Source organism: Mus musculus, chromosome 2 (assembly GCF_000001635.26).
Source record: "Mus musculus strain C57BL/6J chromosome 2, GRCm38.p6 C57BL/6J".
Lineage (NCBI taxonomy): Eukaryota > Metazoa > Chordata > Mammalia > Rodentia > Muridae > Mus > Mus musculus.
In genome coordinates this window covers 136606999-136624609 of record NC_000068.7, presented here as the reverse complement: position 1 = coordinate 136624609, position 17611 = coordinate 136606999, and the positions used below count along the sequence as shown (strand labels likewise).

The 17611-nt window shown below is 39.1% G+C and overlaps 1 long non-coding RNA gene across 2 annotated transcripts in view; it reads left to right on the top strand.

Moving 5' to 3' along the window:
* Gm32659 overlaps positions 1 to 17611 on the top strand; it is a 186579-nt gene that overhangs the window by 89729 nt on the left and 79239 nt on the right. The window contains exon 3 of one of the 2 annotated variants that reach the window (XR_375014.4): positions 509 to 625. The exons of the other annotated variant lie outside the window; for it this stretch is intronic. This is a non-coding gene — a long non-coding RNA (predicted gene, 32659). Of the gene's footprint in view, positions 1 to 508; positions 626 to 17611 lie in introns of those variants that run through there. 2 annotated transcript variants of the gene reach the window in all.

Below are 17611 nucleotides of genomic sequence, written 5' to 3'. Positions count from 1 at the left end.
GGTTCAAGCTATGGAAACAAAAAGCTTATGTTCAGGAGGAAGATAAACTCTAAAACTGTCCTGAAGATTGCAAACATTATTTGCCTTTCAATAGTATTACATACCATGTCCCACATCTCCATGTGAAATCACACTTTTGAACTCACCTTGGTCACACTGCTCTGATTCTGACCTGCTCTTGGTGAAAAAAGTGTTCAGGAGGTGAGATTCTCATGGTATGGCAAGAAAACTGGCTTCTTTGAGGATCATGTGCTGGAAAAGAGGCTTAGATAGCACATGCAAATGCAGTGGCCTCCATCTGGTCAGGCTGACCTATTTTGAATAGCTGTGATCCCCTTTAACACTGGGGATATTGCAATACTTCAGAGTGCAAGGCAGCTTAGGCTTATGCTATGGAAACAGTCAGAGCTGTGAAAGACATTAACTTTACTATGAATTTAGAAAGAAACCACTCTGAAGCGACTGTGAAACAATCTAATATTCTTACCCCCCGCTGTTTGTCTTCCAGGTAAGCTCTGGTGCTAATTGTAAACTCGGCCAAGGCTCCTGTGCCAGGTAAAGTGAAAATACACATGCATCATCTACCCAGAACTCAGTGCTCTACTCTTGGGGACCACTCAGTCCCTGTGGCAATTACTAAGCACATTATTAAATCAGTAAACGGGGGTGGGGGTGGTGGGGGTGGGGAGTAAAGCACAATGGAGCTCACCAACACACTAAAGTGGATTTTAAAAGCCTGCTTCTCAGGGAAGCCCGTGAAGGTGTTAGTAAAAGGAGGTTGCATGAGGGAGAGGGAGAAAGGCCTAACACCTTTTATTAAATCTTAAACGCCTTCACCTTTAACATAACCTAACAGTGAAGCTGCCTGTTATCGAATTGACTTGTTATTAGGCTATGGGTTTTACTGAGTAAAAAAACACTAAGTAAAATTGTAAAATCAGCAAAGCCATTTTTGGTCTGAGCCTATTACTTCCTAGTGAAGTCCAGTGATTTTACCTGCACTTATTCTGGTAGCACTAATTCTTGGGCCATTTTCTTTTTTCTTTATAGAGCTGAGGAACATTTATTTTTCTTTTTTTAAATGTTAATTTTTTATTATATATTTACATTTCAAATGCTATCCCCTTTCCTAGTTTCCTCTCCGAAAGTCCCCTATACCCTCCCCCCATCCTGCTCCCCAACCCATCCCCTCCTGCTTCCTGGACCTGGCATTCCCCTGTACTGGGGCATATAATCTTCCTCAAGACCACGGGCCTCTTCTCCTATTGATGGCCTACTAGGCCATCCTCTGCTACATATGCAACTAGAGACACAAGCTCTGGTGGGTACTGGTTAGTTATATTGTTGTTCCTCCTATAGGGTTGCAGACCCCTTCAGCTCCTTGAGTACTTTCTCTAGCTCCTTCATTAGTGGCCCTGTGTTCCATCCAATAGATGACTGTAAGTATCCACTTCTGTATTTGCCAGGCACTGGCATAGCCTCACAAGAGATAGATATATCAGGGTCCTGTCAGAAAAATCTTGCTGGCATATGCAATAGTGTCTGGGTTTGGGGGTTATTTATGGGATGGATCCCCGGGTGGGGCAGTCTCTGGGTGGTCCTTCTTTCCTTCTCAGCTTCAAACTTTGTCTCTGTCATTCCTTCCATGGGTATTTTGTTCCCCATTCTAAGAAGGAGAGAAGTATCCACACTTTGGTCTTCCTTCTTCTCGAGTTTCATGTGTTTTGAAAATTGTTTCTTGGGTATTCTAAGTTTCTGGGCTAATATCCAGTTATCTGTGAGTACATATCATGTGTGTTCTTTTGTAATTGGGTTACCTCACACAGGATGATGCCCTCCAGATCCATCCATGTGCCTAAGAATTTCATGATTTCACTGTTTTTAATAGCTGAGTAGTACTCCACTGTGTAGATGTACCACATTTTCTGTATCCATTACTCTGTTGAGGGACATCTGGGTTCTTTCCAGCTTCTGGCTATTATAAATAAGGCTTCTATGAACATAGTGGAGCATGTGTCCTTATTACCAGTTGGAACATCTTCTGGGTATATGCCCAGGAGAGGTATTGCTGGATCCTCTGGTAGTACTGTCCAACTTTCTGAGGAACAGCAAGACTGATTTCCAGAGTGGCTGTGCCAGCTTGCAATCCCACCAGCAATGGGGGAGTATTCCTTTTTCTCTATATCCTTGCCAGCATCTGCTGTCACCTGAATTTTTGATCTTAGCCATTCTGACTGATGTGAGGTGGAATCTCAGGGTTGTTTTGATTTGCATTTCCCTGATGATTAAGGATGTTGAACATTTTTTCAGGTGCTTCTCAGCCATTCAGTATTCCTCAGTTGAGAATTCTTTGTTTAGCTCTGTACCCCATTTTTAGTAGGGTTATTTGATTTTCTGGAGTCTATCTTCTTGAGTTCTTTATATATATTGGATATTTGTCTCCTATCAGATTTAGGATTGGTAAAGATCCTTTCCCAATCTGTTGGTGGCCTTTTTGTCTTATTGATGGTGTCTTTTGCCTTACAGAAGCTTTGCAATTTTAAGAGGTCCCATTTGTCGATTCTTGATCTTACAGCACAAGCCATTGCTGTTCTATTCAGGAATTTTTTCCCCCTGTGCCCATATCTTTGAGACTTTTCCCCACTTTCTCCTTTATAAATTTCTTGGGCCATTTTCTTAAGGTTGAAGATTCTACACAGTTAAAAAAACAAATATATTTCAATGTCTGATTACTGGGTTCATTAAATAGACACTTATGCAATATGTACTGAGCTGTGCTGGGTAACTAGTTTACATAAAACAAACCAGTCACATACAGCTTTGATGTATGTAGTAGAAAGTGTACCACCTTTCTAGAAGAGTTACAAGAGCAGAGTGGAAATCTATTCTGTCCATTTTTATTACAAAGCTAGCAGGGGACTGAGAGAATACTTCGTGACATTTTTGGTTCTTACTGAAATGAATTAAAGTTTAATTAAAAGCTGCTTGATCTCCCCCAGTACCTTTGTATACTTTATAGGAAAAGTAGAGTCCCGAGGGTAGCTACCTACAGCAAATGTTTCTGAAAGCCTGAAATTACTTAAATTCTAAGTTAGAAAACCACAAATATTGTTCCAAAGCACACAGGCAATATGTAGTTCTCTATCAATGCATGATTTTAGTTTTGGGAGTGAGCAGGGCTGAACTTAATAACCTGGGACTAATGTTCAAGCAAAGGACCAACAGGGGTAGTGTCGGAAGTGAGGAAGCCTTCATGAATGCATAAGAGCAGAAGAAATCCTGAGTGAATATGGATTGTAGACATGGGCATGGCTATGTCGAAGACACCATGCCTTAGACCTGTGAGAATGACAAAGCCTTCCCTTCGGAATCATGCTCAGAATTGGCAAAGTGTTCTTTTGGTCTGTGTGGGCATGATGATAGCGTGTGAATGAGCAACTGCCGCTTCCTCCTTGTGGATGACTACAGAATGCACCCCTATAAAGACTTCTCACCATGACTAGCTAACTTCCCTCTGTGCAGTACATAATAAACAAGTTGAGTTTACAGGCTGATGCATTGTTTATAATATTCCATTATGGGGAGCACAGGCTGCCTGATGCCAGCTTTTCTGTAGGTGTGTCTGTCAACTTTTTATTCATTTATTCCTAAGGGACAGATAGCAGTAGAACAGATAGAACATAGTGCCAGTTCAAGCAAATATTAAGGTCCCGATGATCCCAGCCTTATCACAGTGAATAACACAAAACAACTCCCTTATAAGGTTTATCCACACAGGGCATGGGAAAATAATGAGTGCCAATGAATATGTTCTACAGTAGCAGAGTGATACACACTGAGATCAGAAAGAAAGCAGAGCAAGGTGGAGGTGAAAGAGGTACCTAGTATATTAGATAAAGCACTGGGATTTTGGAAGCACTGGGATTTAGGTCCTATCTACTGTGCCGGAATGAGCTACACAAAAATCTATAGGAACAATGTATAAGACACAGGAAGGAGCATGAGCATAGCCAGAGATCCATCAGGGCACACCAAATCACAGAGAGACAAAGGACAGAACGACCTGCAATAGCACACGCCCACTCCGTGTTGAGCCATCAATTGTGAGCTCTGACTAGAAGGAAATGACTCAGTTACTTAAACAGAATTACCTCAGAAATACCTCAGAGCAGGCACACTGATCAAACATTGAAAATATAGGTAAATACCCTTGACCTTAGTTAAAACTGAGCTGAGAAAGCCCTGTCAAGTTCTATGAAGAGACATGGAGGCCCAGAATTAGGAGTCTGCCATGTTTGAGCTGGGGAAGCATGTGTTTTTAGAGGCAAGGGTCAGGTTGTTATTTTCTATAAGATGAAGATGGAGAGGGACTGTTTCTTGACTTAGGTTGCTTTTGTGATAATATGCTGCAAGACTGGATTAATGTGCCATCAACAGAAGTACTGAGTACTTTAGATAAGCTACTTACAACAGTCTAATGTCGCCAGGACACTAATGTAAGGTTTAAAAACATAGTGTTTGCAGATAGAATTAAATGCACATGCACATGTATACACACACACACACACACACACACACACACACACACACACACACGGGGAGAGAGAAGGGGAAGGGGGAGGGTGAGGGTAGTGGGAGGGGGAGAGGGAAAGGGAGGCATAGGAGGTGGTTCAACACAGTCCACTCTGTTCTAGTTTGAAACGGACATGTGCAAATAACCAGTTCTCTAAGTATATCATGCTACCTTGGGTCCCTAATAAATGGATGCTTCAGCATTATTTATTTGAAATTCCTAACTCTAACGTGGTGTCAAGATCTTCTCTTTGACTGCTGTAATTGTTCCAGGGTTTGGTAACTCTATGAAGTAATTTTAACGAAGGTTTGTGCTCTCTATGATCTGCACAATGGTTGTTATGGTTAAAGATCAGATTGAACATTTGTTTTTGGTTTTGTTTTATTTTGTTTTGTTTGTGAGTTCTACTCATTTCTATGCAATATCCTGTCTACATTCACAATCCGACTCTCTGACTTTTCTTTGGGTGTACTGTCTCCTTCTTGGGTGAACATTTCTCTGTTCCTTTTATTTCTGTCTTAATTCTGTCTACACTGTCTCCTCCAGGGTATTCATCAGACAGGTGTACTTCTTGGACATATCAGAAATAGAACAGAGAGGTTTTCTACATATCACCAATCTTTGGAACCAGACCTGCTTTTTCTTGGTTTCTTCTACCCCTGTGGCTACTCTAAATCTCTTATGTTTTTCAGTCTGGAGACAATGCTCAGCCCATCTTGGGGCGCTGGTATTCTTCAACCTATCTGTTTGGCTCCTGGTCCACTTCTCCTTTTTTTTTTTTTTTTTTTTCTGGGCACACAACTAGACTACATTGTTTAGACTCTTCTCTACCTAGTTGTGGCTCTGTGACTATTCAGTAGAATATGCCACATACAACTTCTCATGAGCTTTCTTCTGTTTCTTTCTTTCACTACATATCTACCTAATGGATAGGATTTTAATGAACTATAATAGGATGTCAGAGACAAACAGACCTACATCTTTCCATCCAAAAGAATTTTCATTGGATGGAATGTGAATTAGAACTAATGTTTAATAATGCCACAATGCAGAGATTGCTTATTGTCAGTCTCACAGCAATTATGTATTAGGTACCATTCTTTGACAGGAGAAATTTGATGCAAGAGATCTTAAATCTCTTGCTTCTTTGGATCATTCAGCAATGAAGCAGTTTTCACAAATAGGACCCAAAACTGTCACCCTCATAGGATAGTTAACCTTTGTGCCATAAAATGTGGTTTGAAACACCATACCCTAAATGAGCAAGCAGGAGTGACAATGGGGAGCATATTTTTCTCAGGCCCTCTGCATGGCTTCCTTTGAATACTTTTTAGTTTATGATAAGATTGGTTAGAGAGTTTTATTGGGGTTGTTACAATAAGGGGTTTAACATCAGATGATATGAGCCTTGGAATAAGGAAACAACAGAAAGAGATGGTAGAGGTTTTGCCAAGAGATTGTTGGAGGTAGCAGCAAGTAGTTGGATCAAATGTCTGCCTTCCAGGCTGTCAAAGTTGGTAGAACAGGTTCATTGCTCACTTTTGCCGTAGCTCCCTAAGGCATAGTGGTACAAAGGAGCTGAAAGATGTGGAGAAGTGTTGTGTACACAGACAGGCTGGGAAAAGAGATTAAAATGGAAGCTTCATTGAGCCCTGGGGACTAGCAGTGCCCTGAGGTTTGTGGGCACATACCCAGATGCTACTCAAGCAGGGAGTTTTATCCCCATGGAATAAACCAGCTGCTGTTTTATTTCCTTGTTGACTTTTGTGCTGCACCTGGGGAGTCTTGGTAACTGTCAACAAAGATTTAGAAGACTAATAAAGGGCTAGGCGCCCATGTGGTTGATCCTGCCTGTATGTAAAGATAAAGTATCTGGGGTTGGATAGCTTGAGTGAGGGACTCCAGCAGAGTCCAGAATCAGGGGGTGGGATTAGCAAAAAAGGGAATTTGAATGCTGATTTTCTCCCCCACCTCATACTCTGTGTTTAGAACCCGGGGTTTTGATGGTAGTAGATATTTGAGTGAGTCTTCATTTCTGAAGGCTGATGGAGGACCTCAAAGGGACCTAAGTTGATGCCTAGATCACAATTCCTACATTTCCCCCATCCAAACCTATAGCAATGATTAACTGATAGAGTCAAAGTGACACCTCCTTTGCCTTGAGGTGTGCACCACAGGGGTGACATTGTGATTAATGATTTATACTGTCGTGTCTTTTCTGGATGAGACCAAGTTTAGATTTTCCCTGGGCACACATATTCACATGACTCTTGCCCTACACTTCCTATTTTTCCTCCCCTTCTCCCTCTATTAAATGTGCTTTAAGTTCCCTTTCTCAATAAATCATGTGTTTCAGATTTTCCCTGTCTTGGGCTCTAATTCTGGGAAATATGTTTCAGCTGACAGAGGGAAGGCATGATTTCGAAGCCTAAGAAATTTGAATTCAGGGAAGAATCCTCGTCTCTGTCTTTGGGGAAAATGGCAGGTTTGGGAGGCTGGGAATATGTTGAGTATCAGGTATTATCTGCAGGGGAAATAAGCAGGCTAAGGATAGGCATTAGTGCCTTAAGCTCTCATCTAATCAGGGCAGAGGTGGAGAAGAACAAGGTTCTCCAGCGCTAGAACCAGGGCCAGCAAATCTAGTTCAGAAAGGATTGTGATTTTTTTTTCTACCTAGGAGGTCTGAGCTCATGTCTGACTCACCTGATCTTTCATCTGTTTGTGGTAAGGCTTACGCAGTTATTAGTCATGAGAGTCTAAGGATGTTAATCTTCAGAGTAGAACTTTGATTTTTTTCTTTTTTTTTTCCTGCAAAATAGCATGCAGCATGCACTGAAGAAATTGCAAGTATTTTACTATATGATTATCCTTGTAAATCACAGTAGGCAATGGGATTTTTTTCCCTTATTTAGGTTGGCCTTCAATTTCTATATAAAACCCAACAAAGAAGGATACAAGCTAAAGGCTAAAAATTGGATAAATTATGGGAAAGAGGGGTGGATGGGTGATATTACACACACATATGCATATGATAAATCATTAGAGTGTGGTGGTGCAAGCCCATAAACTTGAAGTTAGCTCAACTATCTAATGTTTACAGAATAAAATCCCACTATAGAAAAACAAGCAAAAAGGTAATAAGAAAAATGCCCCAAACCAATTGGGAAATCTAAGCAGTTGCTTGCATGATGACCTATGGCCCAGAGAAAGTTTTCTTTGCATGTTAGGTGCCAAGATGGGATGGAAGACTGTCTTGATAGAGGGTGAAAAAGGATAAAAGTGGAGGAGGGGCAAGGAGGAGAAGGAGGAAAAGTAGAGGAGGAACAGGAAGAAAAGGAAGAGGAGGGGGAGAAAGAATGAAAGAGAAATAGCACCTTAAAGAACTGTAAACTAAGAATTTTCTGGAGTTGCCTAATGTTGATCTCAATAAGTTTCTGCTGAGGACAGAAAGCTGTGCTGTTCAGTTAAAATTTTACCCAAAGTCTACTTCTGTAGTAGGTTTATTTCTACCTTGCTTGCAGACATTCTATACATACAATTTCCAGTGCCCAGTAAAATTGGAAGTCTCCAAAGATAGAATAGAAAAAACATCTCAGCCACCAAACTATGTTTTCCCTAGCTCCATGTCCTACTTTCTTTGTTCTTTTAAATTCATGTTAGTGTGGTCCAGATGCTCCTGTGTGACAAAAGCTTTTCCTAGGGAGATGCTGCACGTCTACTCACTGCAGACTGAAGTATGGATGCCATCAAAGTTCATCTTGGTGAATGACAACTTTTATTTGGGTTATTTATAGGAGTATGGGTAAGAGGTTAATTACAGGATCAGAAGACTAAAAAACAGTTACACCACCAAAGCCCACCCTAGCACGGGTAACAGCAAATAAATGCTTGGAAACCCGGAACATATTGCTCCACCTGTAGGCAGCTCAATAGGTTGTAGAATGTCCTTTTCAAGTGACTCTGACCTAAAATTCTTCCAGGCAGGTCAGTTGATTTCTGCTTCTCTCGCTGGCAGCTGGTCTGGCCTGAGTCTTTTTTGTAACTCAGCCATGTTCTTTTGCGAAGAACTCTCTGCTTTTATAGCTTACTCTGGCAAAAAGGGGCAACCAATGAGTCTGGTCAGTTTCAGGAACTTCCTGAAGCCATTTTGAGCTGATGGAGGAAGGAGCTCCTTGTTGGAGGAGCATCCTGAAGGATGGAATGTTTCTGTCTCAGAGGAAACTTACATAACAGATACAAATCTCTCAAGTTAAGAGCTCAGGTATAGCTGGAGCTATTGAGAATATATTCTTGGGAGAAATTAGGCATAGAGCACAGAAAAATAAATCCCCAGCAGAATTTCAACCTCAGCCAGGTGTCCAGGCAAACTTGGAAGTGAAGATTACAGGTAAAGAATCTGACATTTCATTTTTCCCACACCGCCCAGTCCACAAACAAAGACCACTTGAGCACTCTTCCAGACTGTGTGGATTTCTGAAACTGATTTTAATATATATCTAGTTTGTCCTGTTGCTTGTGGCAAGACTGACCATCATTTCCAAGCTCCTTTGACTAACCCCATGTAAAAGAATGTAGTAGAATGATTCCCTAAGTAAGGGTGAGAGAGATGAAAGGAGGACAGGGTTCTTGTTTCTTTAAGCCATACCCGTGCCACCTCACTTCCTACTATAGGCACTATCTACTAAAAGTTTAACATCATCTCTCAGTAGTGTCATAGACTCATGACCACACCCTTAGGATATGGAGTTTGAAGAACAGTTCAGTTCCAAATCACAATAAAGATATAAAGGGTAAGAACTTTGAACACCCCAGGGGATCAAGAGTGCTTCTTCAAATAGAATCAAAGATGGATAATTAGCAGCAAGATACACAAAGACATGGAAAAGCTTATTGAAAAGGCAACTGGGACCCACAAAATGTGAACATGATGATAATATAGACATGTCTCATTAGCACTACCCCATGGGCCTAAAAATGCCTGGCCATGTCTACAAATGCAAAACCTCTCCTTTCTAGCTTATTGTAAGATGGTATAGGCATGGGGGTTAGTCATAGGAGCTGGAAATTTTCATCCTGTATCTGACTCAGACAAACTTTGTGACCCTGGGTAAAATCAGTGTACATCTTTGCAACCTGTTTTTAGCTATAAATAGCTTTAATGTTTGTGTGCTTTTAGACTAGAAATGGATGTTTTCTTCTGACTACATTGGCTTTTCATGTAGATATTTTCAAACCTTGAATGGGATGGTAGACTTTTCAATTTTATCTCATAATTTTGTAAGGTTTTCTTTATATTTCAAGTCAGAGTGTTAGCCATTCAAATAAAGGACTGTTCTTTTCATTACTACATAAAGTTTCTTTTTATGTTGTTTGGCTTGAATTCAATGTCATTGAATATTTAAATTATCATGTTAATATAGGGGATTTTTGGAAGGGAAACTAGGAAAGGGGATAACATTTGAAATGTAAATAAAGAAAATATCTTAAAAAAAGACTAACTTTCATTTTCCATTTCCTTAGTTTCAACCTTTTTGAGTCATATTTTAGGTACAGCCATTGGAAAACGTATTAGTATGTTGAAAAATCTAGGCTGGTAATCTTCCTAGAGGAATGGTCAAAACTTTTATATTTATTTTGATTATTCTTTTATTTGGGTTTATTTTATGTTACATGTTTTCATTTTCTTTATTTAGCTCCCTCCTCCTCCTCTTCCTCCTCCCTTTACTCTTCTTCCTCCTCTTCCTTTTGTCTTCCTGTCTGGAAGTTTCAAATTTTAATGTTTTCCTAAGCATACAAATTCTTAAAATTGATTTAATATATTTGGCTTCCTCCCAAGTAACTCAAAATCACACTACCCTATATAAGTCACAGGACACTTCCTTTATCTGTATACTTAAATTGATACCAATATATTTGAATTCTATTTTCTTATGGAAGAAGATAGAATAGCTAACAGTAAATCAAATTTATCAATAGTCAGCAGTAAATAAATAGCCAGCAATAAATCAAGCTCATTTGTCCATTATCTCAATTCTGGATGAATGATTTTAATTTCTTCTTGCTATTTAACTATTGCTCTTAGGATATTTTTTTTCTGTCAGACTCTTTTCATTTAATGAAGTTCTGTCCGAATTACTATTGTGTTGCTTCCTTTAATTCATTTCAGTGTATTCATTCTGTCACTATGCCCAACCTCCTTTCTCGATCTGTTTTAGTATTTTTTACTGAATAGTGTCTCTGGCTAGCTGTGTGTCAATGATTCTTATTATCTACCTTTATGTCTACCAATATTTAATTTATTCTTCCACTCCTTTGGAAGAACATTAGTACAAAAACAGGTTTTATATGGGTATCTTAGCTTTCCCAATCTGAATTTATACTGGAGTTTCCCAGGTTAATCTACTAGCAGCTAAGACTCAGTCCAGGGTGAGAGATTTCTTTCTTTCTTTAGATTCCATGCTCTCTGATCTGGTTTTAAGTAAATAACTGTTAAGTCTTCAGCCAGGGTATATGAGTACCCTGTAATGGCTAAGAGAACTTCAGTTGTGCTTTGGTGTCAACAATGAGTGAGTCTCTTCCTTCTCCTGCATACATGAAGTTTTCTTACCCTAGAAGAACCTGACAATTTGCATTTGCTTCGGTTTCTGGAACTGACTCCACCAACTAGTCTTGCGCGCGCTCGACTGGCCAGGAAGAACGACGCTGCAACAGGATCCTTCTGCACACGTTTATTGGGAGAGCTTGATTGTAGAGGCGAAAAGACCCCGAGCCCAGAACTGGTGCTGCTTTTATAGGCCTAGGAGAGGCGTGTCTCACACCCGGATTGGTTATGCACTAAGCCTCATTTGCATGTTCCTCATCTGATTGGCTACTCTCTCTCAGTACCTTACAGAACCTCATTATCATACCTCATTTGCATGTCTCACATCTGATTGGTTATACTCTCAGTACCTTACAGAACCTCATTATCATACCTCATTTGCATGTCTCACATCTGATTGGTTATACTCTCAGTACCTTACAGAACCTCATTATCATGCCTGGGCCAGGCAGTGTCTTTGCAAAAAACTTTACTGCATATGTACACATTGGTTGTTTGTCCAATCTTATGCGTGGTGACCAGCAGTAGTCAGTGCCACTCAGCAACGGCACATGTGGCTTCCCACAAACTAGTCCCAGTTGATATTTGGTATCACATCCTTGTACTTCTTAAGAGCATTTTAATTTCTACTTTTGGATGAAATGTTGTTTTAAATCCTTCCCTTTAGGTATCATATTTTATATTTGATAGCTATGGGTATATTATAAAAATCACTCCTGTGGGCTTAACCCCACAGTCATGATTTCCACTCACATCTCTTTGGCTTGGCTAATCTAGATTTGAGAATTTTCCTTTACTCTTCAGGAAATAAAGTAGGGAGAATGAAACTTAAGTTTATTATTCTCCTTCTGTCAAGTATTTATTTGTGTCTCCAAAAGCCAAACTCAAATTGAAGTTTTAGGTATCATTAATGAACAAACACACAAGTCAGCCTCCTTGACACAGAATTGAGAGGAGGTTGAAAGCATGTGACACAAAATATCCAGCACATCCACAAAAGCACATTGCAAGAAGTTAGTAAGTTACTGGGAGACACAGGCTATGTACAAAGTACCAGGAAGATACACATATTTTCAAAGCTGCAATGGTCTAAGGCATTTTTAGATACCCACTCTGTTGGAAACTACAAAAATTGTTCAGAATTGTATGGAGCAAAACAGATCCACATTTCCAGATGAGAAAAATCTCACCACCTTGGGAAATTTATCCTTTATTTGAAATATTGAACCCTATGAATAATTATAATTATAATAATTATTATTTTATTTAAAACTCACTGAGCTCAGCTTTCTTTTATATTGAAAATAACAAAACATGAAAAATGGCCAAATAATTTCATTCACTAATTCCTACATTAAAAGTCATAAGAACTGCAGAATCCTAGCTCTGCCATGGCCCAGTTCTTGGCTAGATAGACATCCTGGTCTTTGAGCAGTTTTACTTGCAGAAGAGGAAGTGGTTTAATGAATACTGAAAACTCAATATCTGGCTATAGATGAAATGAAAGACTTGCTAACTCAAACATATTCAATATTGAATGCCCATATCTCAAGCCCAAATTTTGGTTTCTTTACTTCTACTAAGAGAAATCTTTTTTTTCCCTAATTTTTAAAATTCATATTACATCCCAATCACAGCCCCTCCCTCATCTCTTCCCAGCCCCACCCTCACAGATTCTACCCACCTATTATCCCCTGCCCTTGGGTACCACCCCACCCTGGGACATCCAGTCCCAGCAGGACTAAGCACCTCCTCTTCTATTGTGTCCAACCAGGCAGTCCAGGTAGGAGAAGTGGATCCACTGGCAGGCAACAGAGTCAGAGAAGCCCCTGCTGCAATTGTTAGGGGACCCACATGAAGATCAAGCTACACATCTACTACAAAATGTATAGAGGGCTTAGGTTCTGCCCCTGCATGCTCTTTGGTTGGTGGTTCAGTCTCTGTGAGCCCCCATGGGTCCAGGTTAATTGACTTGTAGGTCTTTTTGTGGTATCATTGACCTTTCTGGCTCCCCACATTCTCCCACCCAGTTCTCTCTCTCCATCCACTTCCAATGAATATTCTGTTTTCCCTTCTCAGTGAGAATCACACATCGCCTTTGTGCTCTCCTTATTACAAAGTTTCTTTGGGTCTGTGGATTGTAGCATGGTTGTCCTGCACTTTATGGTTAATGCCCAATTATAAGTTACATGTCTTTCTGGGTCTGGGTTACCTAATTCGGGATGATATTTTCTTGTTCCATCCATTTGTGTGCAAATTTCGTGTCCTTGTTTTTAATAGCTGAATAGCATTCCATTGTGTATATGTACTACATTTTCTTTATCCATTTTTTTAGTTGATGAGCATCTATGTTGTTTCTGATTTCTGACTATTACCAATAAAGCTGCTATGAACTTAGTTGAGCACGTGTACTTGTTGTATATTGGGGTCTCTTTTGAGTATATTCCCATAAATGGTATATCTGAGTCTTGAGGTAGAACTATTCCCAAATTTTCTGAGAAACTACCAAATTGATTTCCAAAGTAGTTGTATAAATTTGTACTCCCACCAGGAATGGAGGAGTGTTCTACTTGATTCACACCCTCACCAGAATGTAAAGTTACTTGAGTTTTTGATCTTAGCCATTCTGACAAGTATAAGATGGAATCTCAGAGTCATTTTGATCTGTATTTCCCTGATGACTAAGGACATTGAAGATTTTGTTAAGTGCTTCTTGGGCATTAGAGATTTCCTTGTTGTGAGTTCTCTGTTTAGCTCTGTACCTATTTTGAATTGGATTATTTGGTTTGTTGATATCTGATTTGTTGCATTTTTATATATTTGTATTAATAGAAATCTTAAGAAATAATTTTATATTTTCTATCTTCTCTACTCAATTTCTTAAACCTATCATTTTCTTTTATACCTTCCAAACAAAAGAGAGCTAGCTTTGATAGTTGGCCAAGGCAAACCATAACTTTATAGTGGAAAAAATAATTTTTAAAAAGATAGAGAAGACTATATACTTAGATTTCCAGGGTATATACCGATTCTTGGCTTCAGCTATTTAGTCCTTATCTAGAATGAGACATAATTTACCTACTTACATCTTGTATGAAAATGTCATTTTTAAGATCGGAATTTGACAATGTATTGGCTCATAGTGTAGAATAAATTGGGGGCACTGGACCTAAGATTTTTAATGTGTTCCCTTGATCCAAAGATGGGAAGCTACCTCCTATTTATAGACAGAGATGCTTAATTGTTGCTTTTCAATCTAAATAGAAAGGCTCTGTTTATCAGTGCTTTTAATCATAGTAGGCTGGTGAAAACCATGCAGCGCCTCTTCAGTGAAGGCAACTCAAAAAAGCATTTGGTCAGTAAATTATTTTTGTCATCAAGAAAACTGCACAACATTGAAATATTGCACAAGCAACAACTTGGCTTCTCCCTGTTATGGAGTCATGCCTTTTCACTATTTTTCCTTTTATTTTGTTTTTGAAAAGCATTAGAACTGATAAGGGCACTATGCCTCCCCTTAATATTTAGTCTTGTTTTATAGAGGGAGATTGGAGTTCCCTGTTCAGGGTCAACGCATAATTGTAAATTATCTTGGGAAACAGCACTTTTCTGTGAATGCCTTTTTGGAAGAGACCATAACGGCCATTTATCTTCATTTAGAAATTCTCTTTTGTGAAATGTTTTTGAAACATGTTGTACCAAATGTGCAATTTAATTTTCAAATCATGGGATTTGGCATAGTATAAGGCTCCAATTCTAGTCCAAAGAACAACAACAACAACAACAACAACAACAACAACAACAGCAGCAGCAGCAGCAGCAGCAACAACAACAACAAACAACAACATCTCAAACCCAACAGTAATTGAAAAAAAAATTCCAGAAAGGTCTCCAGGGGAAAATGGAAGAATAAACAGAGATTTTTAAAAAAATCATATAAGCATTTCTACTCCAATATATGCCCACAGACTTTGTCATTCTTCACTCAAAGTGCAAGACTGTTTCCCTTCTCTTGAGCTTAGAAAATCTCCATGTATGTCTCCCTCATGCATGTCTCCATGGTAGACATGTTATGAGCAGTTATCTTGTGTGCCTTGTAGGCTAGTTCATACAAGGTACAAATGTCTGCCTTTTCCTTCAGGATGTTCACCTGACAGCCTGGCTATCATGCTAGGAGAAGTCACAGTCATGTACAGATGCATATGTAAGTGTTCAGCTGACATCCTAGCTGATAGGTGACTTTCATATATGAACAGGACTTTAAATTATCCCATTGACAAGAAAGCTTGGGTACGCTATCCCTGTTTGACTCTATCAAAACCGAAGTTTCATGAAGGAAATAAGGTTGTTAGTTTAAAGCCAGTTTTATTAAATTATGGTTCCCATGGGGTTGTGAAAACGAATGTTAGGGGAAGTCACAAATGTGACCTATAGTGACCAGAGACTAAGTCAAATGCAAATATGTAATGAGCCTATGGTGTTTCTGGCCCTGCTCACCTGTGTTACACTTGTGACCTTTGTGGTGTGTAACCATCTAACACTGCTGTATTTCTTGGGACATTGGCTCACACAAATGGAACTATGGTTATTCAGCTTCCTACTCCTCCCCCCAACCCCCATCTAGCTTCCAATGTCATGCCATGCTTTGCCTATCATGATGGAATCTATCCCTGTGGAATCATGAGCCAAAATAAAACCTTTCTTCCTTATATTGTTCCATCATTGTGTTTTATCCCCGTAACAGAAAAGTAACTAATGAAGCACCTAACCACAAGCTAGTCTAAGAAAATTGCAAATAATAACCTAAAATGTAAATAATAAAAAAGTAAAAGTACGTCAGAACATGAACTGCAAGTCACTTTGCACTGAGACAGTAATTCTTCTCATTGGAGTGCAAGTTTTTCTCCCGTACTATGAGTTATCTCTTTTCCAATCTCCATAATTCAAACAAGTTAAGGAACTGTATCCTGCCAAATGAGAACTGTCTTACTGTAATCGACTATCTGCTATTATGCCCTAGTCAGAGGTCCCTGTCTGTATTTTGTGAGATGATTTGGGGATGGATAGGGCTTTCTGTGCGTTGCATGACCCGCCTGCCTAAGTTCATCTTTGTTTTCCATCAGAATTCTATACAAGTTCCATATATATTTCTTGCAGTCCTTTGAAGCTCCCTCAGGTAGTGGCAGGAAAATACTGTTACTTCTTATGAGTACCTCCCAACGTCGCCTTTGGTTCCCTAGGCCATATTTTTATTTTTCTCTGCAATGCCTGCTCTCCTTTAGACCACTCTCAGGCCACACCTTATCCTGTTTCATTTCTGTAGTCAGACTTTTTTTCCTCAGGATTTTTTTTTTTTTCAGAAAAAAATTTACATTGGCTTCTGTGTGTTTCCTTTAGCTCCTTCTCTTTTGTAATACAGTCTAAAGGTGTTTTAGTCTTTTTAAAAGTTAGGCTCTGCTTATATCAATAACAATGTTAACAGACTGGCAATTATATGATTCATGAGTGTTTCTGTAAGTATGCTGCACTTCAACAAAAACTGTATAGATGGGTTTTATGCCTGCTCTATTTCTACAGTCCAATTTAGAGAACTGGCTACATTCATAAGATCAGTCCCAGGATACAAATTAATCTCATCTCCCTATATCATCCTTCAGTACCAATGTTTAATCCAGAAGTTAACATACAGTTCAAGGTAACCCATACATAAATTTAGCTGATTTAATAAAATTTTGGGTGGCAGAGGTATACATTCTTGTTATTTTAGAATGTAGTTTTCCATGTAAACTTTGAACAAAATGTAAAAGAAGAATTTCTACAGAAAAATGAAAATTGGGTAGATGGGACCAGAATGCCATAGTCTCTGAGAGACAGAAAGTGTAGATCCAGTTACCAAGGGTTTTCATGTTGCTCAGTGTCTGTGTCGGCTTCTTCTTTGAAAGGTTATACTGAGTTGGCTTATGCTTTTGGTTTCTTACAACCAAACATTCAAGGTTATTGCATTTCTTTTCCTATATTTATGAAAATTAAGCATTTTACTAACATATATGCTTAACTGGTACTGAGAACACAGTGTATTTACAATATATTTAGGACATTATAAATATCAATCAATATCATTCTGGATATTTTCAGTAAATTATTTATTACCATTTTCTCTCCCACTGTGAGTAAAATATTCTCTGTTAGTCTATTATGTTAGAGTTGGCCATGTGATTTGCTTGGGCCAATATGATACTGTGGAAAATATGTGAACTGAAGCCCACATAGAGGCCTTATTTTGTCTCAATGATTTCTTATGAGAAGTGCACTTCCCGAGTCACTTCTATCTCTTCAGCTTGGGGCCATGATGAATACACATGCTAAACCATCCAAAATCCATTGAGCAATGACAAATTAAGACAATGGACAACAAACGGTAGGAGCAATTGGTGACA